Source organism: Lissotriton helveticus, chromosome 5_1 (assembly GCF_964261635.1).
Source record: "Lissotriton helveticus chromosome 5_1, aLisHel1.1, whole genome shotgun sequence".
NCBI lineage: Eukaryota > Metazoa > Chordata > Amphibia > Caudata > Salamandridae > Lissotriton > Lissotriton helveticus.
The window spans coordinates 812,466,188-812,475,684 of NC_136065.1; positions in this window are offsets into that span (position 1 = coordinate 812,466,188).

Sequence of the window (9,497 nt, forward strand, 5' to 3'; positions counted from 1 at the left end):
ATTCTGTAATACTACATTTCTGTTCAAAGATTGAATTGGCTGACTCACTCTAAGTGGCACCCACATTCTGAAATTGTTTTGTATGTTGTTTTCTGTTCCCCTACAAGCACCACCAGTGAATCTACCATATTGCTACTACTGGATCACTGGTTGAGTATTATACAGTATCTACCAACACATTTGCCATTTTTTGTTACTCTTTTTCACAATTTTCAGACACCTACTTACAACAGTAGCTTACATAAGATCCTGAAGAAAGCCATGACATTTCAGAGATGATAGGCTGAAACACGTCGATCAAAGTTGCTTACGAATGGATCTAATGGTTCCTGTCGTACCCCTTTCTCTTTGCTGTTTTTAAATCCTAGCACAAGGCAGCCAGAATAAAAAGATGTATTAAACCTTGTAGCTAGTATTAATTCACATTTACTAGCACTGCACCCCTCACAACATTGCACTAGATCACATTGGGTCTTAGTGAGAACCCCTCTGAAAACAAAACATCCCTGAGCTCCTCCCTCACAGCAAGGAAGTCTAAGCCCGCACCTTGACTAGGCCTCATGGTGCAGGGAGGATTCCCTTTGATGAAGCATGCCACCTCTGATGGGTGAGGAAACCATCCTTTAAAGGGACACCTTCTTTCTAGTTAGCCTCTTTTGCCCTTCTCTTCTCTTTCATTTTTGACAGACCCCAGGACTCTGGTGTATTGTCCAACCTCATTACAAGGCATCACTTTCACTGTGGAGCATCATCTTGGAACTGAGTACACCAATGCTGATGGTCTTTCTATATTCTTCCACCTTACTGATGAGGACTCACCTGAGGTGGGCAGTTCTTCCCTACTTTTTGCGGGGGGATGAGTGTTGGACCAGGCCTTTGTTGGCAGAGTCTCCCGTAACCTTTTTGGCTGCCAACCTCATGTTTTGATCTTGTTCTCCTAGTTTAGGACTTGGGCACATTTGGCACTGTTTTGTAGTGTCAAAAGGCTGGGCTCACCATGTACACACTGTGAAGAAGTGTATATATGATTTTCTGATTCAATTTAGCACTAAGTCCTTTGTCGTGGGGGCATGTACTTGAATGAGCCTCCATAGCCCTGATGTACTGATTGTGCCATCCACAGAGGTAGCTCATTGATTGTGCCACAGGTTTGCTGTGGTGGGGCCTGTGTGCATGGGTTACTGTTACTCGACTTGGCATTTAAAAAGCTGTGTGCCAAGGTTCTGCAAGTCTCCTGCTATACTGGAATATTCCCTGGTGAGAGGGTGCAGTGTTGGGCAGTCGTGTGTATGTGCTACCTGCATGAGTCATGATTGACAACAGGTGGTGTGTTCAGTACAATGGGGTCTGCTTCTTGCATTGGATTAGCATGAGGGGATGTAGGGAAAGGCTGGCTAACATTATTTCATATGGGCAGAATTGCAACAGAATGATGTTCAGTTTCACTGAGTTTGTAATTGCGAATCCTTTCCTATAATGCGAGTGGGTTCAACATTATGGTGATGGACATGTCACTTTGGAAATGTGGGCATTACGAACTGCATGACTCTGTGTGCCTGACAACCTGTCTCATAATTTACGACTGGGTGCTAGGGGGATAGCCACATCTGTGTATTCCTTATAGAGGGTTCCTTGGGGGTGAAATTGGCACCAAAATTCCAAGGGGCATGGTTTTGGGCCCACTCTATATTGTGATCAAACCTCCCAGGGTAGCATGGCAGACAGGATGAAGTTTAGAGAGGGCTTGTGCATTTAAAAGGTAGGCTTTTGAACTGATCATATCCTCAAAGGCCATGTGTGTATAACTACTGGGACTTTGGCCTCTGAGAGTAGAGACACTTTTGGATTTGGAGCCATACTACGCTGGTTTGAAACTGATACATTGCCAAGTGGAATCATTGGGGCAGGCGGGACTTCAACTAGACTATCCACAGATTTGTGGTGGTTTGGAGCTTGTGGTGCACCAAGAAGGGGACTAACATTTGGTAGATTTTGCCTGGACATTGCTTGCCTGCATCTAGTGCCAACTGTTGTGGCCTGGGTCCCGAAGTACTCTGCTAGGGCTGGTGAGCTGACCTTCTGTACGCGAGATCCCAGCGACACCAAGGACCACACTGGTTGCAGTGGAGACAAGTGGAAGTGATCGTGGTTTGGACAAGGACTGTCCTGACATACACCATCATCTCACTGTGCAAGAAGACTGTGTGTGCAAAGATCAGGAGCCATCTGAGGTAATGGGACGTCAGGAGTTAAAGGAGTGTGGGGGAATCTTGCTGAGTCCGAGGGACTTTGGCTTGCAACCAAGGGGACCTGTGCTCGCTTGTGCTTCAGAGCATGTGGTATCTGAGGGGTGTTGGGGGAAATCGAGCCAGGAGCTGAAACTGTCTTCAGCTTCCAATTTTGGAGGCTGACAGTGCCTAATATCTCAGTCTTTGTCTAAGGTCATTGGCTCCCTCTCCTTGGACTCATGCCACAGGGTGCTTAGTTTTGTAAAACATTGTGACAAGACCTGAGGGGTTTTGTATGCCTTGTGGGCATCTGGTGCTGACTGTTGGGGGTCTACAGCAGGTCACAACTTTGCTTCTGGGATAAACATTTCTCCATACGTGGAGCGTGCCGGCTTCCTGAGTCACAGCCGTTTGTCGAAGGAGGGATAGCATTCCTGCCCTCATGCAGGAGTTGTCAGGTGCCTTGAGATCTAGTCCAGATGAATGAAACTTAGTAACAGTTTATTTCCGTGTTAGCTGGTTCTGACTTTCTGGTCAACAGGGGCAATGTGTATCTCTGGCTGGCAGTGTTGAAAGACTGATGGGCTAGGTCACAAGTCGTAGTCAGAGACTAATGACTGCTTGACCTCCCTGAAAGTCCGATACTTTCATGTACCTGTAAAGTGTATATATATCATGTGTGTTTCATTGTGAATTCAATAGAGAAGCTTGCCAATTGCACATAACTGTAATGTGTATATACAATGTGTTTCTCATTTTGGTTTCAGTGCATATGTGTAATACAAAGACGAGTGTTTTCATACATTCTGTGTGGAGACTTTATGTTGTGAACGCAGTGTGTTGCGAGGGAGGCTGGGTGTTGTGCCAAAACTTTACACTCGAGGCCTGAGGATATGCCTGACTGCTCGGAGCCAAGCTACCAGAGGGTGAGCACATGTTATTGGATAAGTGTATCCCATCATCCTATTTGTAACACTTGTTTCTGACTGAATTTGATGCATCTAAGCCAGCCCAAACCCATTGGGTCTAACAAAACCCCAGCATTTGCATGCAGTAGTCTGATTGAGGGTGTGAGGGGGTGCTTGGGCTTCCAAGCACTAATCCAGAGGTTGATGGAATAATTATTTCAATGGTGGGGGGACCTGGGTCTTCTCCACCAGTGCCTCCTCCAGACAGGGGAACCCAACCCGCCAGAATGTATCTGGGTTGCTACCTAGGCAGCTGACACAATGTGCAAGTTGAGTGACAGGTACCTAGTTGTCTATTCACATCTGAATGGGCAAGATTTCGAAGACTTGTGTTGTCCTGCCCGGATGTATATATGTCTACATGAATGGACCAGTGGAAGAGCTGACTACCTCTGTGCTGTAGGAGCTGTCTTGCAACCTGGGGCCATGGGGGTAAGGCTTCCAGTTTAAGCGCCTGGAAGATTTTATCGCCAGTTGAGTAAGAGTCAGAAAGAGGAGCTTGCAGGGCTGTATTACTGTAATGATCACAGACAGGCAGCTCACCCCCCTCCCCTGCACCTACAGATAGGTCTGTCAAAGGTGGCTTTGCTCACATTGTCCCTCAATGTCAGACCATGATTGTCTGTTGCTAGACACTCTTTCTTGTCATGTGGATACAGCACTTGTGTGTCTGGCCTCTCCCTCATGGGAAGGGAGATGCCTGGCCCATTCAGGACCTGAAACCTGGGTCATCTGGCTGATTGACTCATGAGGCTGTGGCAAAGGTGTTTGTGCACACTACATTGGGTGCCCCTTTTGTAACAGGGCTGGGAGACTACCTGAACCTGTGAGATGTGATCTGGCATTGAGGTGCACTGCCAGTGAGTCCGGCCTCCCACTCATGATGAGAACTGGTGCCTGTCATTTCCTAGGGCTAAAGCAATGGAGTGTCTGGCCTTCAAAGGGAGGTGGGTGAAGCCCAAACAAACTTTAGGGGCACCTTCCCTAGGGCCAGCGCTACAGAAACCGATCAGAGACACCTTACCTAAAGAGTCGATTGGGGCATCTGCCCAGGGGTAGTCTGATTATCTCCAGACTGACCAGCTAATGGAGCCCCAGAGTCAAGTGGGGGAAGTCTGTATGTGAACTTGGGGCACTGGTTCCCATAGGGGAAACATCCTTTACAACGCAACTTTTATCACGCAGTGCCTTTACGACGCAACTATTACAACGCATGTCATTAAAATGCATTGCGCTGGGGGGCGCTCTAGGATAGGGAATGGATTTAATTTACTATCCAACACCTTCCCTACTATCCACGGGGACTGGAGTTGGAATAGTAAATTAAACTATTCACTATCCAGCACCTCTAAGCGCTATGCGTTGTAACAGCATGCGTTGTAAAAACTGCATTGTAACAGCATGCGTGGTAAAAGCATGCATTGTAATGTCATACATCCTCCCCTAGGATAGGGCTCAAGTCATCAGCCAGAGCCACCAGCTCTACCAAGAGCAGGGTGGTGCCTAATCAGGGATGACCAACTGAAAATCACCCCAATGAGAGATGGGTGAAGTACATCCAGATAGCTAGGGCCCAGGCCCCTGGTCTAGGATTCCAGGCGCCAGCCAGGTCCACTTTCCCTCCTGAAGGGCATCAGACCTGTGAGGTGACTGGTACTATTCTGGGCTCACCAACTCCAAGCGTGCCTGTGAGAGGTAGGCAAAGCTTGCACTGATGCGTGGAGGCCAGGGATCTAGGCGCTGGTCAGAGACTCCTTCTCTACTCAGGGCAGAGCCTTTCCAGCCACTAGGGTTTGAAAGGTTTAAAGACATCAACCTGTAAAGTAATCAACCTGTTAACGCTTGTCAGCTTCAAAATCACATTTTGGCTAAAACATAGCCAGTGACATTTCATTCTCAAGGCAGATCCAGCTAATGGGTAACAATGTCTTTGCCAACTTTTAGTCCCACCCATAAAAATGTTCCTTTTTCTACACAAAATGTCACCAGCCAAATAAGGAGAATTAATATTGCACCCCCTAGTATTGAGTCTCTGCCCATCACCGCAGCCTCCCTTGCTGGTCAGAGGCAAGTGCTCCTGGATTGGATCATGGTTGGACCTTCTCCTACCATGATGGCTGAGGAGCAGTGAGAGGAGAGTCGTAGCTGGAGCCAGATATTTAAAACCTCGAGGCACAGACTAGCCGGTTTGGTGCACCATGCCCCATCCCGGGCAGAAGCAGACCCGACGGCCATCTCCCAATGTGGCGGAAATTAGTTGTGAGGTTGAGCTAACTGCTTGCAGTGACTGGTGCGGCTGCTATGGTAACGTGCACAGGTGATTGGAGCAATTAATAGATGAGGCTCCCATGTGGTCCAGTGTACCAATGGATGGGCAATGAGGGGAACCACCCGAAGGAGTCTGTGCCTTTGTGAGGCATAAGTGCTATAGGAGATGTGTGCACGTTACTGCATGCAGAAAAGGCCCACATTACAAATATGGGGGGGGACCTTTACACTAAACCACTTCTATTTCTACCTATATTACTTTACTCACTTCTGAAAAGACGTCAGCTTTCCGTTCGTTGATACTACTATGAAGTAAATGCACACTCTGGGCACAGACTGCAAATTGCCGAAGACAGCCAGTTCTGTAGTTAGTGTGACGCAAGATAAATGATACATTTGTTTGCTCTGCCAACACATGTCACCATCGCTCCAATTAACATATGTCGTTCTTGAGAGACCGAACCATTCTAAAAGACCAATCTCGCGTTGACCACTTCGCTAGAAGTAAGAACACGGGTGTCGTTCATTGCCATTTGCCAGGGTGTTCGCCAGACGAGTGGGCACACACGCGCCCCGAAAATAAAACTTTACCTTTTCACTTGAAAGTGACTCTCCTCATCATTGTGGTTCTCACATCTGCAGAGAACATTTGGGACCCTTCTAATAAATATTATAGTCACCCCGTTGCCATTCAATTATAAAATACTGCAGTTTATATGGTTTACTGTGCAAGCTTTCACCTTGACAAAGTGGCACTAAAACAGAAAAATGTTAGCGAAAGTCATCGGAGTCCATTGTCCTTGGGTTTCTTGGCTGTGTTAATGCAACATATATTAGTTCAAGTCAGTGTGGGGAAGGAACGCCGATGACGCCCATAATTTGCCTTCCTCTTTCCTGTGAAAAATGTTGTCATTTTTTCCGGCATGATATCTAGACCTAACTGAATAATTTGCAAACACCGGTTTGTTTAGGTTTACACAAATCTTCGGAACAAAGAAGTTTCTGTTTCTATATTTTGCACCGTGTTTGTTCTGGCTTATACAGAAGATGGCGATACACAATTAACGTTCATATTAATTTGGGATATATTACGGGAATATAAATTTGTCACAGGACTTAGTGGAACCATGGGGCCATATCATCCTAAAGAATTGGTCTGTTTCAGTATTCAGTACTCAACTGGAGCGTAATACTTAACATTTGAACTTTTATTACAGATAATAAAGGTGTATTGCTATGCTGGGAAGCAATATGGATGATAGCTTTAAAAAAAATATATGGTTCTATTTTCTCTTTGTAATGTGCATGAGAAGGTATGGTGTTAAAAATACAATAGTTGCAACTTAACCCTCACAAACATAGACTGCCCAACTATGTTACATTGCCTCTAAGCCTGATGTCCAACAAAAAGTATTTGCAAATTTAAATTGGCGCGCAATTTAATACTGTAAAGCACGTCTGCAAATTCTGCTTATGTGGGTAAAACCCAACGTTCTGACTTGAATAGGTTTGTGGATTTCGTGGGTTTGCCTACCTGCAAAAAGAATGTGAATAGCATACACAAATGTGTAACCTTGGGGATAATCATGGAAGTCTTCAAGATAGTTTTTAACTCTCCGACGGAGTAAGTGTATTTCAAAGTTGAAATGGAATAGGCAGACTCATTATTTAAAAAAAAAGGGGTGAAAGGAAGGGGTTTCTTAAAGGGCACACTTATTTTTCCAGTGCATAAATTAAAAGAAAATATTACTAGCTCAAAGGCATGATTATCTCACTTTATTTATTTGCTTAATTATTTATTTACTCAACTAATTAATATAATTTCCACAGAAAGCGTCGTACACAGCCCCTGGAATACAACTTAAACAATCAAATCACAGTTTGGTAAGAAATACAAATATGTAGAAAATTGAGATTGTGAATCGTTTACATGAAGATTGTGACTAACAATAAAATAAACATAGCATATACATATTTGCATTAAACGGTGGTAAGCGAGAGGTTTGCGAGAATTACTCTGTGAATAGGTTACTTTCGGCCTCAAGTTACTCTAGCTGTTTTTCTGAGAACAATTTTGAGTGCTCTTGAGCAAAGTTCAACCTAAGTTGTGGGAATAGGTTAATTCATCTAGCAATTTAGCCGACTAATGTGGCAGCACATGGGCTTTGGTGTAACAGGAAGGAGTATGTTTCTTCAAGTAATGTTGCGAGTTGGCATGTGACATGAAAGCCCATTTAAGGCTTTAAGTACAAGGGTGAGTAAAATGTCACAGAGCTGTTTTGTTCCTAACCACATACAACTGGTGTTGGCATTGAGAGGTTGAGGAGTACCTGTAGATTCTATTCAAGGTCCTGGTGGAAAAATCCAATCCCTTGTTTAAAGACAGAAGTCAGCAGAAGAGGAGGTCTAATGGTAGGCTGGTGAAATAATCTAGTTTATTAAAGACGAGTGGATAAAGTGGTGTTTTGTAGAGTGGACGATGATGTAAAGATTTACATTGTGGATTTTGAGTGTTTTGTGTCAAGTAGCCACAGCTGTGATCATTTTAAAGGTTCCCAGGTGCATGGTGGAGTTGAATTGGGCTCTCGGATTTTTCGTTTATGGTGATGGGTGTGTAGATGATTGTGTTCGTTTTTAACCATGAGTGAACATATAGCCATCAAACGATGAACAGCTGTGAAGCAGCCTGAGATTTTGTATGTTTGGAGTGCAGATGATATGACAGTGAAAGGAAGTGACTATAAATCCAAAGAACGAATTATTCAGAGGAAAATGGAGAGAGCATAAGCCTGAGCTATATAGGAGCTAATTTTGTACAGGGGTAATGGTGAAAGTGATGCGAGTATGAAGACTTAATGAGTGGTCAGAGTAGCAGCTGGGTAAACCCGTTTAGTGTCTCATCTGAAATATCTAACGTGGTAATGAAATTAGCAACTATAAATAGTTTGCAGATTCAGTGGATTAAAGAGCTAAAAAGCTGGACAGAAAGGGATTCCTCTGTTTGATAGCACTGAGGAGTTGAGTTCAGTGCGTAGTTTATAAAAAACATAAGTGCCAGCCCTCGCCAGGAGGCCACTGCAGCTTGCACTACCCATTGCCACTGCGACGCTTTCAATGACAGTACCTACACAACTACTAACCAACACACAGCTACAAGTATGACAACTCAGACTGTTCTAGGCCCCCAAAGTTATAAGAATGTTGTGGACGGCAGCTATTAGTTGTTTCAAAGTATATTGAATTAATAAAATAAAGTTGATCTGCTCATCTTTAAATTATACAAACTGTGCTGCCATGTGGCAGCTTTCGTAAGTCTCAGTGCTGGAAATTTAGTGCTGGTGCACAAGCACCAGAAACCACCTGCTTAAATTAAGCACTGATTTGGGTCAAACAATTTGAAACAAGACAGTCGAAGACCTCAAAGAACAATGCAAGTGAAAAGGGACTGTAGTCATCTGGCAATGAGGGGTCAGCTATCATTTTTTAAAATAAAGTTAGCTAGGCCATCATGGATTTCAGACATTGAAGGTAGGTTCCAGAGCTAACAGTCATTAAACTGTGATGTTCAGCAGTGTTAGAAATGGGGTTCTCAAGTTGGCAGAGGTAGGTACCTTTGTTAAAGTAGGTACCCTTCTTCTTAGTCGGTGTAAGGGGATACACTTCTAAAATAACCCCGGCTCACCCCCTTGGTAGCTTGGCACGAGCAGAGAGGCTTATCTCAGAGGTAATGTTTAAAGCATTTGTGCACACATACAGTAATACAGGGAAAACACTACAGATGAACACCACAGTAGTTTAGAAAAATAAGTAATCTTTATCTAAACCAAACAGACCAAAAAAATCCACAATACAGTAATCAAAATCTTCTTCTTAGAAGAAAAAAAAGGTCTGTCTATAGCAAACTATAGATGCACCACTTTTAACACATAAGTAACTTGGATGCGTCAAAATCATACATAAAAACAGCTGCAGGGAAGGTGTTGGGTCGGTTTCTTACGCAAAGGGAAGTTTATGTGTCAGTTTCTTACTCCAG